Genomic DNA, 17,938 nt, shown 5'->3' on the forward strand with positions numbered 1-17,938 from the left:
AATGAATTACTATTTACATTAACTAGAAATATTATAAGAATATTATCATCATTATTATTAAATTATGTTGACGAATTTCTGAAATGAAATAGCTCTCAAGTTATCCGGTAGAGCATTCCAGTACTTAGCAGCTGTATAACTGAAAGAGTTTATGCCATAAGTAGCAGAAACAGGTCTAAAAAGAGTAAGAATATTAGTTCCTCTCATAGAATAGTCAACAGATCTCAGAGTAAATAATTATTTCAGGTACTGTGGGTAATGTTCAAAATTAAGACATTTAAAATAACTGAGCATATTCTGTATCCGCTTCAGTATTGCTAAGAGTACAGTCTCCTATTTGTTACAAGAGGTCCATGTATGATGAAGCGTTATTATTTAAGACGACCCTAAGAATACGTTTGTTCAGTGTTTCTAACTTCTTATTTCTAGCGTCGCAAAAATGCCATATAGTGGAACAATACATAAACTGCGGCATTATAAACGCTTTGTAGAAACGTAATAATACAGTAGCTGGTATGGGCTTACGGAATCTGCTTATAACATTAAATTGATTAGTTATTTTTTACACATGTTAGAGATGTCTTCATCAAAGCAAAGTCTGTCATCCACAGTAATTCCAAACAATTCAATTGATTTTCGTACTTGAAAAGAGAATACATGATCCGAGTTTCCTATTATCATGGCTTGGCGTTTGGTGGGATCACAAGCATACCGTTCCTTTTATACTATTCGTTTGTAATATTAACTTGATGCATTAGCCGCTTGTCAAGTAATTTAGGGTCTTTATCCGAGTCATATAATTGTTCACCGTCCGCGTACGCATGAAGCTTCACTTCCGTAATATGATAAAATAAATCATTGATAAAAATGTTAAAAAACAGGGGCCCAAGTACACTTCCCTGAGGTACTCCTCTCGAGACCAACGCCCACTCAGATGTTACGTCCCCGATTTTGACTTTCTGCATTCTTCCAGAGAGATGGTTCTCGAAGAGCGCACAAGCACTGTCACTCAGGCCCTACGCTTTTAGTTTGACTATAGGAAGAGCGTGTGGTATCGTATCAAACGCCTTCGATAAGTCCATTGAGACAACCCCAACGAGTTCTTTTTTTGTCTGTAGTCTGTACTCCTTTTCCAGTCATCTGTTAGTCAAAGAAGCGAAGTCTCACAACTGTGAAATTTTTTTTAGACGGAGAGAAACTTTGATAGGAGCCCACTGAAGAATTCTTCGAACTGAGAAGTCACTAGCTTTTTAAATATATTATTCAGACAGGGGAGTACTGTCACTGGTCTATAATTCTCCTTTAAAACTTCATCATCCTTAAAGATTGGAGTTATTTGTCCCATCTTCCATCGTCTGGGATACTATTTGCATTGACGAATGGATGCATTTATGATGAATGCAATTGGAGCGGATATAACTTTTCAGTGAAACGTGGTGGGAGGAAATCGTATTTGTTCTACTTTTGTTTTGTTTGAGAGTTGAAAACTAAAAAGGTCTTTGTCAGACCGCTCGGTATTGTTATTTTGAATAGCAATTATGCTTGGATGGATTGCAAAATCTCTCCCATAATCACTTGTAATCTCATTTTTATTAAACCCCTCGCAATGTTTACAAAATAATCATTAAAGATGTTTGCAATCGCTTTCTTGTCCATAATCATCGCTCCTTCTTCCTTTAATATTATATCATTTGGATGCCTATGTTTCTTTGAATGTAGAAACGGCCAATATACGTTCAAAAAATCTCGTTGGTTGTCTCCTTGAGATCGTTTCATAAAGAAGTTTCGAATGGCCTTGCGTCTCAGTGAATTACACCTATTCCTTTGCGACTTGTATGCAGCATAATTAGAGTCAGTTCGTTCCATTATGAATCGTTTCCACAACATGTTTTTGTAACGAATACTTTTCCTCCATTCCTCAGTCATAAAAAGTAATTGATTTCCCCTCATCTGATATTGTTTAATTGGGGCATAGTCATTAAGGACTTCAATGTATAAAAACTCAAACGCAAAGAGTTTGTTATCAATGTCATCAAATACATCCATTATGTGAAAAGCTGTCATATGCAAATCATTCACAAACATCTCGCTGTTGTACTTTTTCAAACTTCTGAAACGAGTTTTTCGAGACCGCAAACGGGGCGCCGAGGCTCGGAGCACAGGATAGATTAAAAAGTGGTCACTGATTTGAACATCAACAACTCCAGTTTTCAGAATCCTTCTAGCATTATCCGTGAGGATAAGGTCAAGAAGTGTTGCAGAAGTCTTTCCAATCCAAGTGGCTTTGTGTATCAAATTAGTAAAATTATAGATGTCCAAAAGATCGTTTAGTTTACGGCCGTCCTTTGTACCTGCATCCGGTTGTATAAGATCGCAATTAAAATCACCAAGAAAAATAACATCATCTGTCAGCAAACATGCCGTCACAAAAATAGAGCTCAACTGTTGTGTCCACTGTCGTGTAGGTATAGAAGGTGGTCGATACATGCCAATAACAGTAAGCCAGTGAAGACTTTGATACTTTCAATCTCAAAGCAATGGTTTCGGTCCTGAAGCCAGCCCATTCATTTTCCTGTAGATGCTGAAATTCCACAACTTTCATGAAGCGAATATTTTTATTAAGATAAACCATAAAACCGCCTAAAGATCTATCCCAAAATGAGATCTCTCCCCAGAGAATACGCAGGAAAGTCAACGACCTGAAATCAAAGGAGTGATCAGGCCCTGACAACTTATCACCTAAATTACTAAAGCTTGCGTGAGACGACATTGTACCATCCATGTACAGGCTATTCAATACTAGTATTGAAAGTGAGTCTCTCTCTATTTGAGCTGGAAAACTGCAAAGCCTACACCGATCTTTAAGAAAGACGATGCGATAGAGATAGGAAATTACAGACCGATATTGCCACTCAGTATCCCGAGCAAAATCGTAGAATCCGAGGTGAATGATTCCCCATTACATCACGTCTTTAAGGAATATAAATTAGCCTCCAACAGACAATGGGCTTATCGACAGGGGTACTCCACCGAGCTCCTGATTGTTCATCTCACGAAAACATGGAGAAAAGCAGTTGATTCTGGTTCCATAGTGGCTGTTGCCTTTGTAGACTTTCTGAAAGCGTTAGATAGTGTATCGCACCAGGTCTTGTTGGAGAAATTACACTCAAATCAGCTTGGCATTTGTTATCAAGCACTGGGTTGGATTACTGATTATTTAATTGGGAGAAAGCAGTACACAGTTGTTAAAGGAAATATTTCTGACACTATGCCCGTATCCGTCGGTATACCACAGGGATCAGTGCTCGGCCATACACTGTTGTCTTTGTTTGTCAACGATCTACCACCAAGTGTGAAATCAGGCTCCGTCTACTTATTCGCTGACGATATTATGATCTACTGTATCAAACAAACGAAGATGAAGCGGTAGCTCAATTGGATGAAGCTTTAGATGAGTTGTACAAATGGTGTATTTTAAATCGCCTTACCCCACATCCGGAAAAAAGTGAAGCCATGTTAATTTGCAAAACCAAAATTACGAGGTTAGTGGTGCCAATCCACATAGGTACCGATGCCATAAAGTGGGTTAAAAAGTCTCGTCTACTGGGTGTAACAGTTGATGATAAACTCTCCTGGGTACCGCACATGTTGGAACTCAAGAAGAGTTTCGCAAAGAAGCTATATCCAATTAAGAGATTGAGGTTCCTACCGAAGGACGTTCTTATTAACTTTTATTTCAGAGTCATATTGCCATCAGTAACTTATGGCCTCGTTCTGTGGGGGGTCGTGTTTTAATGACATGAGATATCTTCGACATCATAGGAACGATTGCACTGTAGGGCGGCGAGGATAATTTTTAATTTACCTAAGGACATGAGATCATTGGACGTGTTAAGACAAGCTGATTGGGATCAGCTGAGCTATAGTTATAAGTTAGTTATGTTAAAGCTAATGTACAAAGCCTTTCATGATAAGCTCCTACTAGTGCTATCCGAATATTATGACGAAACGCCCTACAGGTTAGGAGTGTCAGACTCTTTAGCGGTGCCACGTTTCAGCTCTATTTATGGTAAAAACTCTATTGCTTATAGAGGCCCTGTATTATGGAATATTTTAATTTCTAAGGATAAAACTATTCCTGATACAAGTTATCAAAACCTGAAGAAGAAAACCCGTTCAATGGATATTTTTAAAGAGTTGACTTTCAAAGAGACCTCTACAACAACCACAAATTTTAGACGTAAAGATTTCCATTATATTTAGGTTACGTCATAGCTTTTAACAATTTAATTCAGTTTTAGATAGTTTGACATTGTTACTTATTATGTATATATTTTGTTCTTAGGTTTAGTATTTATGCACAACCCCATAAGCTGCATAGTTTTTATTACTATCGTGCTAAAATAAAGGTTGTCTGTCTGTCTGTCTGTCTGTCTGTTTCTGTCAGCTCGACATAGGCGATATCCTCCAATATGAAAATGGCTTGTGGGAAAAGCAGAATCTAGCTTGGTCTCCGATATTATTAACACGTCAAATTTATCCGATAATAACCAGTGCTTTATGTCAAAAAATTTAAACCCAGCGATATTGTTTGCATCTAGATGTGCATTCTTGATGCTTGTGCGACGGTTTGCTGATAACTCTTCGAACTCTGCCCATATATTATTCGCATTGGTGGCATGATTGTCATTTATAAAAAGCGTTGGTTCTGTATGAGTGTAGCCATGTTCTTCTTCCCCAATAAGGGAGTCTGATAAGGACGCAAACGGCAATGTGGCTTGATGAAAGCATCTTCGGCCGATTCCAGTCCATCAGATTCTTTTGAATACGAATGAAATCCTTAGGTTTGAGGTCTCCACATTTAATGTGGTAAAAACCACTACAGGTCGTACACATCAGCGACCGATGATTTCTTGCAATCGTTCGAAGACATTCTTGACAACACAGTTTAGTAGAAGGTCCAGGATTTGGACAGATGTCCCCGATTAGCTGGAAAGTAGAATCAGTATTTGCGTAACGACTGATCCTAGATCTCAGAAATCCTTTCACTGCATATCGAGCAGATACAACATGGCCGCCATGCATGAGAGTAGCCTTGCTTGATTGAGAGCAGTAATATGGTGAAATGCATCTCCATGAAAATAGACCCAGTTGACTAAATTCGGTTGAGGCATAAAACTCAACTCGCAGGTCAAATAAAACGAAGGTGGGCAAAAGCAGAAGAGTCAGATACATAGAGTGCACAGATACACGTCCGTTCATGGCGAGGTAGTAGTTCACACCACTAATATCAACCGTGCAAAATGCTGTTCATTTAGCCGGGCGTGGTCACAACATTCATTCCCTGGGCGACCCAGTGAACGTTTTGACACATACTTCCGCGCTGACTCAGAGGAATGAGCGCGAAGCGCCAGCGGCTAATGATGAGTGCGAAGCACGAAGGACCACGCATTCCAGATCATTCCTAATGATTTGGGGCTGTAATTACAGCAAGATCTGTTATAAACGGAACGATATTTTAGCGAGTAGATAGTAGAGAAAACAGAAGTAATGCAAATCAGAAAGGGAGGATTCACCGAAACATTTCTCCAAACTGATAAGGGTCATTAAAAAACACATTTGGTACCATACAATTCATCTCGAAATCAATTTCTGCAGAAAACCAAAGTGATTTGCGGGAGATAAGTAATTTATCAGTTAAAGGTCGTGACTGAAATCTTTGCTTACAAATGCTGCGCAGCCGAAACGAAGCTGAGGATGTACTAGGCGACTCAAAATGCAACGGGTAGGATACCGCCTGCTGTGAGCGGGCCCCCGGGTGGGAGAATATTGCTCGCCCTCGGAACCAGTCAGATCGCAGGACTTGTAGAATACCGCCCGTCCCCGAACTGAGAAAAAATAGGTTACGTTATGGTGGTCTTCCTAACCCGGGATTTGGCTTGGCTTTCTCGCGAAGCCACATATCACAAGATTTGTTTAAGGCCACTAATAGTTTTGTACCTGGTATTTCTATCATTCGAAAGTTCGATTGTGAGCGGATTTGATATTCAGTGGGCCAATGATGCATGTGACTGGTTATGATTGTCCCAGTGACCTCGGTAACACACTGTAACAGTAACGAAATGTCGTCTAATTTCACTGATTGACGATTACAAAATCGCGCGCAACGTCAGCTAAGTTTATAACATAACCAAAGCAAAGCGCTGCTGACGTGAGTAAATGTCAAGACTACTTTCCGCGCCCTTGTTTTTTCCGATTTAAGGGTTGAATAAAAGGGAACTCTATTGGTACAATTTATCAATGTTATGTTATTAAACAAATGTTAAACACCACAGCGTACACTATTGAGTTTTGGATGCACTTGGAAGGTTTGCTAGGCACTCAAGAGGCTAGAGTCGTTCTCGGCTATCTCCTCGCGCGACTTACGCATCTTTCGTGCTTAGCAACCTCCCGCGTGCACCCATAACTCAATAGTGTACGCTGTGGTGTTTACCATTTGTTAATTAATTGATAAGACTCTGTAACGTCGATTTATATAGAGGCATTCATACCTTTCTCACAATCTGTGACTTTGCCTTTCTGATTTTTCTAGAAAAGTAGATTAAGGCTTCATTTGATTCTTAGGCACTGGATCTTTTATTGACATTGGAGGAAAATTCTTGTTTCAGACTTCGCATAAGACCTGACACCTCAAATGAGCAAGAATTTCGTCCTCCACCTCAGGATTGGAATTTCAGTTTTAGAGGATTATGTGAATATTTTTTAATGAACTTTGTTTTTCTTGAAGCAGTTCTATTTTATTCGAGAGTGATGTCTCGACGGCGGTTTATACCAGGAAACAATGGAGTCAACTCCTTCCTCCTGATTATGCACATAATTAGGCTCATGATGTTGCATTATGCTACACTTAGTAGCTCACTTAAGGGGCGTTTAAGAGCACTTTAACCAACTCCACCTCCCTTCCTACCACAGAACGGTGAAACTTACTAGGGATAAAACACGCGCTGCATCTTAAGATGGAACCTCTTAGTGGACCCAATTCTCAGGCTACGCATATTTAAGCCCGAATAGATTGTGCCAGAAAAAGTAGCCTATGATGCTCGTTTTGAAAATTATTGAATTTAAATATGAGCACAAAATGAGTCAAAACTATATATTTTCTGCTTTGATAAAACACAATTACACATTTAATATGCTCTTAATATGTTTTTGATAGTTTGTTGCCTGAGACCGCGGGAACTGGGACCGGCACACTCTTTATTTCCGATGTGCCCAGTCCTTTACATGACAAACGAAGCAGTGACTCTTTTCAGATAAAAGGTTAACAAAACATGTGAAGCTTTACCAATATTCCTAATGATTCGTGAGAAACTCTATTTTAGGACTAATTAGAAATTGAACTATAGAAAATATTGCAGTTGTCGTAACGCGCCGGGAAGTCACAAAAATATTTCGAATTTCGCGAAAGCCTCGCACTCTACACATCGTGTCAATATCTGACGAATATTCTGGGCAAGTTTCATCAGAATCTGACAGATCTACATATCCTATTAATTCGATTAAATAGAGGTATCTCGCTTAAAAACAAACCTCGAGTTTTCCACCTCCAAGGAAATTCACAGTCATCGCACCTCATTTTAAAAGCACGTGTCAAAGCAGTCATGCCGCCGACCAATGACACGTAACATTGAACCTGCTGGTGACTCTCGTGACAAACAAGTCCAATCGAAGTTTGCGGAGACGTCATTTGCCAAACTTCTCCGGAAAAGACGAATTTGCCCTAGATATAGCATCAAAAGGTTATGACAAATCTATAATATCTTGATAGCATGAGGTCCAAACTTCATCGGAAAAACAACAGAAGGAAAGGTCGGGAGAGCATGCTGGGGGAAAAGATTCATTCGATTTCTTCGGCCCGGGCTTTCTCTCACATTTTTTTCTATTTTTGGCTGTCCAAGAGAAGAATTTTTGAAAATGAAAGTAATTTTTTGTTGACAGTAAGCTTAATTCGTTTATGCTCAAGAATTTCAATAATTATTCTGGAATTATACTCGATACTCTGACTATAGCACTGTGCCCAAAATTAAACGCCGGTGGAGTTTATTTGAGCCAAGCCCTATCTATGTAGAGTCTAAATAGAGCTGCTTCGACGTTGCCGTCCCTACGTTTTGGTGTCTCATCCAGCCCTGAAGAAGGGGAGTCCAACTTCTCTTCAGGAGGCAGAATAAGCAGCCCATGCTTGAAAACAGAGTTTTCTAACCCTCCCCACTTCCATGGCCTGGAGGAGGCGATTCGCGATAATTCAAGGATTGAATTACTTACGATGAAATACTGCAATTTAAGATCGTTAGCATGGCAGTCACGTTGAATCAGAAATACGGTCTGGAAAGAAGGAATCGGTGATAAATAAGAAATATATGCTGCCCAAGAAAAGATCAGATGCCTCTCAGGTGAAATTATCTGCATGGGAGGCTGTAGTCATATTTGGTACACTCCCGGAGGGAAGATAGGCATGTCTAAACTAGTAGAAGAGCTGGAGGCTTATTTTTATTCTCAATTTAACTTCTGCTATGGCGTTTTCGAAATTTTGCGGTGACCTTCACAAACTTTTGGGAAGTGGATCACAAACTTTTGCTCTGGCGAGTACAAACTTTTTTATAATCTATAGGTGGTTTGCACGTTACGTCATTGCCGCCATGTTGGTGGACGTAAACAATAGATCTCTCATTAGCTTCTTTTGTTCGTCCACCAGCATTTGTTCCTTTCACCATTGTTACCTGTGTCTGTAGAGATTGGTTGCAAACCACCTATTCCAAGTACATGAAGGTTAATATGAGAATTTCCATATTAACTTCAGTGAAAGTTTGCAATCAAAATGCGTCTGAAAATTTTAATCAGTGGCCATTGTCCTCTGAGGAATGACAATCAAATCATTGTGTGTTATCTCCTTCTAAAATCTCGTACCAGATCTCCGCATAAGGGTCTCGCACACCCACAAAAGCCATTGAAATACTTTTATAATTACTAACACCTCTCGTTCCCCAGAATGGCTAGATGGAAAATAATACTTTGCTGCTTTCCTCTTCGGATGATCTACCATAAGAGGGAAAGGGTTCCGTGCGAAAACGATGATGAAGAAGGTCAGTAAAGCACCCGATTTTAGCACGATGTGCATTTTTTAAAACGCCAGAGAACAGTGCTTACGGGAACTGATTATCCTGGCCTGCCTCGATTAGCACTGCTAGCTGCGGAGGCAGGGAAATAAGGATTTATTGTCAAATAAGAAATAAAATATTGTATTGTATAATATTAAAGCTATACATTGGCAATTCAATTTTGATTTGATGCACGCATAGGTTTTGATATCTGCCGTTAGTTACTTCCCATAAAACTGAAATTGCTACTCCTTTGTCGATAGATAAGAGGATAGCTCAAGATTTAAAAATTTCTAAATGTTTTGACTGGACAACTGCAAGAAGACCGAGTTCTAACACCTAAACAATCCCCTCTTTAGCACATTTCAACCAATGAGATAATGCTAAAAGTGGTTCAGAGAACTAACTCGTTCCTATAATTCGTTATTCATTTAGTTAGCTGGGGGATATTAGCATTTGGGTGCCACTCTGTAAATTGGAGACTAAAAAAAACTTTAAGTATACGTATGTATATATGAATGTGCTGATTTCAAAATCTTCAATTGATTTCTAGGCAAAGGCCATCATGCAATGTATTTTCCATCGGGCTTTGTGTATATAGAAAGACCACCGCACTTAAAGTAGATATTGGTGGTATCTTTCGGCCATTTCTTGACCATGATGTCAACCATGATCTTCCAAAATATCACACGCCTAGAAAACATGCATGTTCATCTGTATTCTAAACATCGACTGAAAACTACAACTCAAACGTAACCATTTGTTCACCCCATGATGAGATTTAGTGGAGGTATGCTGCTAATATTACTAATTATTATCCAACTGTGCTTTGTAGAGTAAAAATAACGCGCGAGACGAGTACAAATATCACGCGATATATGTACTCCAGAAATATCCGCGAAATTCGCCCGCACTGAAATAACAATTTGGCGTGTTGGATAATAAATCTCTTATTAGACGTATTGTTGTGTAGTATCGCTGTGTATTTTTACTAGTTGTTTGTATTTTGACTCGCCCTACGGGCCCGTCAAAGTACGGCACAACTCTTAAAAATACTCAGCGATACTACACAACAAAACGGCTAATAAGATATCTATATAATAAAAAGGGCCATCTGCCTCTGGGTAATAAGGAAATATGACAGAATTGTGAAACTTCACTTAGGCTATTGAGGTGCTATATGCTAGGGTATGAAAACCATAAATGATTGTCTCTCTTTCTAACGTGGCCTTGACACTTATTACTAACTGTCAAATCTCATGCAGCTATTTTTTTGATGCCAGGTAAACTCATGTCACTTTCATCTCCCTTCTCAAAAGTGAAGTTCTAAGTTTTCTCGATAATGTTGGCCGTAGAGAGTGAAGCATTTGAACCATGCATATTACGGCCAAGAGTTCAGGCAGTCCTCTACTCTGACAGCATACAAACACACAGTTAAACACACCATACTTCAAATTTGATCTTCGCTTTGATCTAAACACATTGTAAATACGGCCTTCTCTTAAATTTGTGAAGAACACTGTACGTTGTGGGTCACAACTTTCGCCACGTGGCGGTTACGAAGTAACCCATGGCTCCTATTGCTAAGTCAACCATGCAACCAGACTCTTAGAAGTGCATATTAATAAATGACAAGAAATTGCAGCGCATGCTGAGTCTACTTCGTGCCTTTACATTGCATAAAACAATTAATAACCTGTTCAAGTTCAAACTTTCTTTACAACAGAGAAAGATGCAGTACACGAAGCCAAAGTTTCCGGTCCATCTTTCCATATTATGCTATATTAGTACTCCACTTCCATTGCACATAACTAGTTAGGCCACTTCTACTATGCTTTTCAGATATTTTCTCATTTAAAAATATATATGAAAAAAACATATTTCTTAGCGGTGGTGATTTGTTCAAATGTCTGCTAATTCACTTTCTCTCTTTGCAGAATTAAAGTTTCCAGTCCTTTGCACTGATGATTAGTTATGATTCAGGAGCAGTCGGCAATGACACTCTGAGGTAAATGTTAGGTGATCTTTCAACGACCAAATGGATGTTATCCCTTCTTATAATTATTCTATTCAAAATATTGTTCATTGAATAACGTTCTCATAACGTATTGTGACTATCGATTAATCATTCCACTGAATATGAACAGAATCTAATTTTTTGGAAGAAATGTAGAGATGCTTGCAATTGTTCAGTTGTGGGTGGTGAGGGCTGTTGTTTTAATGGACCAGACATCAAAATAAAATACTAAAACCAATTTGTGTGTCTATTAGGCCGAAAATTGAGAGGTAAAAAGTAAATGTTCAATTTTTTTATTGTTATGTTACTTCAGTCTCAGTAATACATATCTACAAAGACTCTTGAGTTACTACCTCGTGTGGTGAACGTACAAGAATATATAAAATACAAAGCTACATGAAGAATAGACAGTTTCCTCAAAAACGTTGCAGCGTATTACCACTGCGACATTCTTCGAACATTCTTAGTATCTGTTATTGACACATGCAGTTATTATAATTTTTAAAAGCCTGGAAACCCAACTTTCAATAACTATCGAACTATAAGCCGGAGGATTCCGAGATTTCTTTGAGCCTTTATTTCTTGACCTTTCATCGAAACAAGCCCTTGGTTTATAGAATTGTGAAATTTGGAAATGACAGACTTAAAGATATATGGCGAATAAATGAACCAATCGAAGATCATTCACGGAATCTTCGCCTATGATTTTAAACGATTTCGCTACCATCTTTGACCAAAATAGAACGGCTACAAGCATAACTGATAATTCACTTCGAGAATTATTTACATTGTGTGTACACACTCCTTTCTTTCAGATTAAAATGCTGCTGATTCATTTGTCCTCTAGAATTCCAAGGAACCAAAGCAAATATCTAGCGTTTTTAACTCCAACATGCTTGGCGAGATACTGAGAATTGATTCTCTTTAAGAATAAATCATGATCACCTTTCGATTCTCCGACACTTGGTAATGATTTCCACCGTATAAACTGAAAGAATTCGAAGGATTCTAGTTGCTTCTTCACATTGATGGAAAGTTCTTTCTTCTCCCAGAGTGTTAATCTTTTCTTCTTGTCAGTTGGTCAGATTTCACTGAAGTCTATCAATCTAGCATTGAACGATTCTATCGGACTAGAAATAATGTAGTGTCTACAGAAATCCTAGAGGCTGTTAACTTACAAAAAGGTGACGTGGCATGGCGTCCCAGCTGGAATTAAACAGACAAAAGAAACTTATTCTAAAAATGCTTAATTATTATCACAGTCCGTGGGTATCCAAAAATACGTTTGCAAAATACGTTTTAAAGTCTTGTTATGTTATGTTATAATGAACATGGACGTCAGTCGTATCATTATGCACGCTGTCATGTGAGATAAATTAAGAGAGTTTCCTTTCCTGAGTGCTGCTCCGCCATAGCTCTGTAACATATTGGACTGAGTGCCTACTCATTTATGTTATAGAGAGTTTGCTTATGAAAAAAATAGAAATTCACCTTAATAAAATCACTTTTCATGTAAGTGTATTTTTTGAAGTTTTATAGCAAAAAGAAAGGATTGAAATGGCATTACGTTTTGTTCTTTCAGATAACTGGAAAGAATTAACAGGTTGTAGGAATACACGAAAACCCAAGGGCTACCTTTGCAGTAACAAAAGACTTGACTGACCAAGTTGTAAGCTGGATATAACTGGAGGAATCTAAGGCTATAGTTTGTTCATTTGCTCTATAAATAGCGCCGAACTGTTATTGCCTAGATGAAGTGCAAATAAGCTATTTCAAAAACATAATAGTTAATACACGAGCAGTTAGATGCTCGTTTCAGTTCAGAGCTTATTTTAGATGGAAAAACATATCCCAGCTTAACTAGGCTCTCTTTTTAGTTGACTGATTCCTCTCCAATTATTACTCCTTCAATTTTCATAATGTGACAGGGATATATATCTCAAATAAAATTCCATTGTGTTTAAAAGTTGCCCAGATAGTTGTTTTGTAATTATTATTTTAATCAAGGCTGATAGTTTCGAAAGAAACTGTTTGGGGCTGCGTCGGTGGGAGTAACGGAATAATTTGGATATATCAACAAAGTTGAAATGGTAAATTGGCCACCGTAATGATTACAAAAGCTGACGTTTCGAGCGTTAGCCCTTCGTCGGAGCAAAGGGTTAACGCTCGAAACGTCAGCTTTTGTAATCATTACGGTGGCCAATTTACCATTTCAACTTTGTTGATATATCCATATTATTCTAATCAACTACAATTTTTCTTTTATGTTGTCATTCCAATGAGAGAAGTCATTTTAAATCAAAGTTTTTACACTTTACTAATTCGATGGTGCAGCTTCATTATACTTTAGAGCAGAAAATCTTAGACCAGAATTTACTCTCCCCTAGAGATTGTTAACGTAAATACGATGTCTCGCACCATGTGCATCCAACGACCCGAACATTTTATCAAGTTATGTTATTGTAGCTTTTATCTGTCAAAGCCTCGGGAAACTTAGAGTTTTCTAAACCTTCATTCTCACTGGTCTGATCTTTATATTAAAGGCATGGTCAGTGAGTTAAGAATTCCGATATCTTAGTTACTGTGCTTTAGCTAGCACGCTTACACTGGCGATACTTTACTAATATTAGACCCAAGTTTGCCAAATACCATTTGAAAACAGTGTTACTGTACATGAATGCACAAACCGGGAAATAATTCTACTTCCTCTAATAACAAAATACATCACGAAAACCAGACTGTATTTACCCATTAAATTTGATAGGGGTCTACCTGGATAGCAAAATAGTTGTCTTCAAGCTCAGAACAATTATCAGAATACGGACGTACTTAAAATGAAATAAAAGTTTTAGAGAGTATTCATTACCTTTATTTACATTCTTCGCGGAAGAGATATGATAAAGTAACAAGAATAACTCAAAGTGCAAGTGTTTTACCAGGGGCTAATCTGAAATTAAAGAAACACACCGAAAGGCTCTTTTGCATTTGTATTCAACTCATCAGAGCATTTAGATGTTGTAATAATGATATCATGATCCTAATAGTATCTCGGTTTTGTTTGCAGTGCACCGGGTTAAATGTCTTACGGCCATTGACGTATAGCCATTCCTGATAGTAAGATCGGATAATTCTTTGCTCCACGCTTTTAAAAGGTATACGTAGTTGTCAGGACTGCCCACAGAGAGATTTATTACGTTGGAATTCAAGCCGAACTTCAGATATCCTAAGAGCTTTTCCTTCTCATTCGGAAACAGTTAAATTGAACTTCAGTTCAGTTGAAGTAACTATTTGGCTGTTAATGATTTCATAGTTTTATTTTTATTTTGGTCAAAGATTATCCATTTTAATTTTGAAAGTTCAAAAGAGTTACCACCAACGAGTAACCATGTCAGCAATTATAAACCACGAACACATAGTGTGGTCTGGCTGTGATCCAACTTGGATGAAACGAGAGTGAAGAATGGAAGTTTTAGTTAGAATTTGCTTTTTATGATTACAAAGCACAGGAACTCTTCCACTCCAGCTGCAAGTCACGAAAGTCACGAGAAGTTAAGTCCATCGTGGGAAGGATGTTTTTTTATCCGTTTGAAATGAGATGAAGGGTTTAAGATTGAGGGAGGGGAGGCTAAGTTCGTGCAGCTGAAGGTGAAATACGATGTCAACCTATCAGATAAAACTCCTGTTGCGTACATTTTTTTTTTCTTGGTCGTCATAATTTTTTTTGAAATCATTTTGGTAGAAGAATAGTATTGACGATGTATTCTATTATGCCTGTCCAATGGGGCGAAAGAACTCGTTCACGAGGATCTTTCTTTTAAAGAAGAAATTGACCAAGCAGTTTGTGTGGGAAATCACTGACAATATGCAAAAATCTCGTCTGAAGTCAGGCGGATGCAATTCAAGATTTGCCATGGAAATGAAAGGCGTTGCCTATTCGCTTGTTTCGTACACAAGCTTCTCACGTCACAACTGTGCCGTGATCTGCAAAAGAAGCATTTTTTTGTTTTAATCTACATCGCACGCACAAAGATAGATAGATAATAATCTTTAGACAGGGTGCGTTCTCACACAAGTGGTTTTCAGAACGGCCCTGTAACTACCCACCCAACCCACCCCAGGGAGGACATCCATCACACAGTAATCTCGTGCGTGGGAAATTAACGTCTCCTACACCAACCCTGCAGGAGACGGGACCTCCATTTATTCGTCCCTATCTGAGAAGACTAGAATATCTAACCATTTCTTGATGTTAAAGAAAGGAAGCATATTCTTCTCAGTTAATTTTAAGACCCTGAGTGTTGGTCTGGCCGGTATTGAACTCTCGACCTCCCGCACAGCAGTCCGGCGCTCTCCCAATTGAGCTAACCAGGCGACGGTTATAAACAAGGTTAGAAGAAGGTTAGAAGAAACCACAAACAAGGTTAGAAGAAGGGAAAAGAAACCCCCATGCAGTGAGTGGTTATGGCTATTGGTTATGTCCTGAGGAGAGGTTTAAATGGATTATTCAGGACTCTCTGGTGGGTGTTCTTGAAGTGTTTTGATAAATCAAATTCGTTCTGGAGGCGATTTCAACTGGATCCTCAAGGTAACTTATACAAAACATTCACAATTACACCTTATAAAGCCTTATAAAAGATCGTTAGAAATTCTAAGAAATTGTGTTATATACTTCTAAGATTCGCCTTCATGATGCAAGTGATTGTTTCAAAATTACACCGTTTGAACTCGGTTTAGATTCAGGGGGTTAAAACACGCTGAGATATCTTTCAACAGTCGTTAAAGCTATCTAGAGAGAAGGATTCAAAAATAAGAATAAAAACGATTGCTGAGGAGACTTTAAGACAAGAGTTACCTCTAATTTGTAGTTGTATTTTGTCAGCCTCGATGAGATTTGAAGTTGGCGAATACATCCTTCACCAAGTTTGCTTTTGTACGCATTGGAAGTCAGCATCCCACACGCAGTAATGCTAAATGTACAGCTGGATATCCCTTTCTTCAGATTATCACTGAAAACAGTAAACAGTCTTGATTAGCGATATATATGCACAAAATATCCCAGTTCACGTTGAGCGAAACGAGTCAAGTAGAAAATTGAATCTAACTGAAAGAGAGAGAGAAAGAGAGAAGATATAACGAAACCCTTCTCTACTCATCCTGATCAATATACTTGCTTTTATGTAGCTTGATCTTGATTGTTTATTTTCCCAAATTCGAGTTAGTAATTATCAAGAGAGACTGAAAGTTCCTTGGTGAACAACAGCTCTTCAATTTTCATTTTGCTAAAACATGTCACACTACAAACCAAAGATGGCGGCTGCTGAAAACCAAGTATGAAACTTTGAATGCGCCCCATGCATACTTTTTCCTTCTCAGATCATTCTACGCGTTGAAAATCTTCGATGAACATAGATATATGTATAAACGGCAAGATATTTCTTAGCGTATCGTGGCTTTCGATGTTTGCTTTAGGGCAAATCTTACGTAGGCCACTTGACTACCTTGCTAATCAGTACAGCTTTTTGGAAAGGGTGAGCCGGCGGGTTCCATGTAAAATCGATATGGATAAGTTCACGATATATTTCACTTTTGGCCAACGCTTGAAAAAAAATTTACACTGAAGTGTTTAGCAAATCAAACTGCCCTTCAAGATGCCACAAGCAATCAGTGCAACGTTCTAAATATGACCGAGCGTCGCAACATTCCTCGAAATCTCTCTCCGACTGCTGATCTTCAAAACGACACTTCGGCTGTAAACCATGGACTGTTATTATTTAGTTTTTAACATTAAAAAGATACTTTCAGTCATAGCTTAAGTTACATGTGATATTGTCATTATTGAACAAGAAAGAGTGGAAATCTTGTTTACGGCTAGCTTATCGACTCTCAATAGAATATTGAACTTATGCTGTTGTTACTAATACAAACATACGTTTTGGTGAGCTCTTCATCTTTTATTATTGGGTCGCACATAAAGCGTTCAGAATCTTCTTCGCGATTGAAATGTTTTTCACTCTGTACATGAAACAAGTTTCACTGAGTAGGGTGGTTTTGAAAGGAAGAAACTGAATTCGCAGTCGCCCTTGCTGAAGCTCAAAACAAGCAAAAGCGAGGACACGACTATGGCAAATTCAAAACCAGTTGTACTCAGACAAATGGAAACGGTTTCTCGGACTGCATTCCGAACTATACTAACACGTAATTTTTGCAACACTCATATTTATCCTTATACTACTTTCGAACCAAAACTTTCCTTATGCATTCATAAACAGAAACGTTCTAGAACAGAATCGCTACCGAAAATCGAACGTCGAAATCAGTTATGATGTATCTGTGTGACATTGCAGAATCCTGAGGTGAGTTAGTGTGACTGTAATGACAATAAAATCAATGAAAAATAAGACGTGTGGATAACGACTGAGTGAACAACCTCAGAAAGCTCAAGTAGTCAACTTTGCCTTGCCATCAGCGAAATTAAACTTCCAAATTATCCGAGGGAAGGAAGTTCTATGAAATCTACTCACCTGACCGTCCATTTCATTTGAATCCTTGCTGAATATGACTCCAATTTTAGACTATATTCACTCAGTTTCACTGATTCATTGCCGGTTTGAATAAAAACTTCTATAGCTTGATTGATTGCTGAATGGAACATTTATATCCTTTTACCTCTTCCTATCAGCCGATCAGCGTAATTCATAACAAGTGCATGTGGTGTATTCATCCAACAGGCATTCCTCGAGACTTTTACTTTTGTGGCAGTCTCTTA

This window comes from Stylophora pistillata, chromosome 10 (genome assembly GCF_964205215.1).
Source record: "Stylophora pistillata chromosome 10, jaStyPist1.2, whole genome shotgun sequence".
Classification (NCBI taxonomy): Eukaryota; Metazoa; Cnidaria; class Anthozoa; order Scleractinia; family Pocilloporidae; genus Stylophora; species Stylophora pistillata.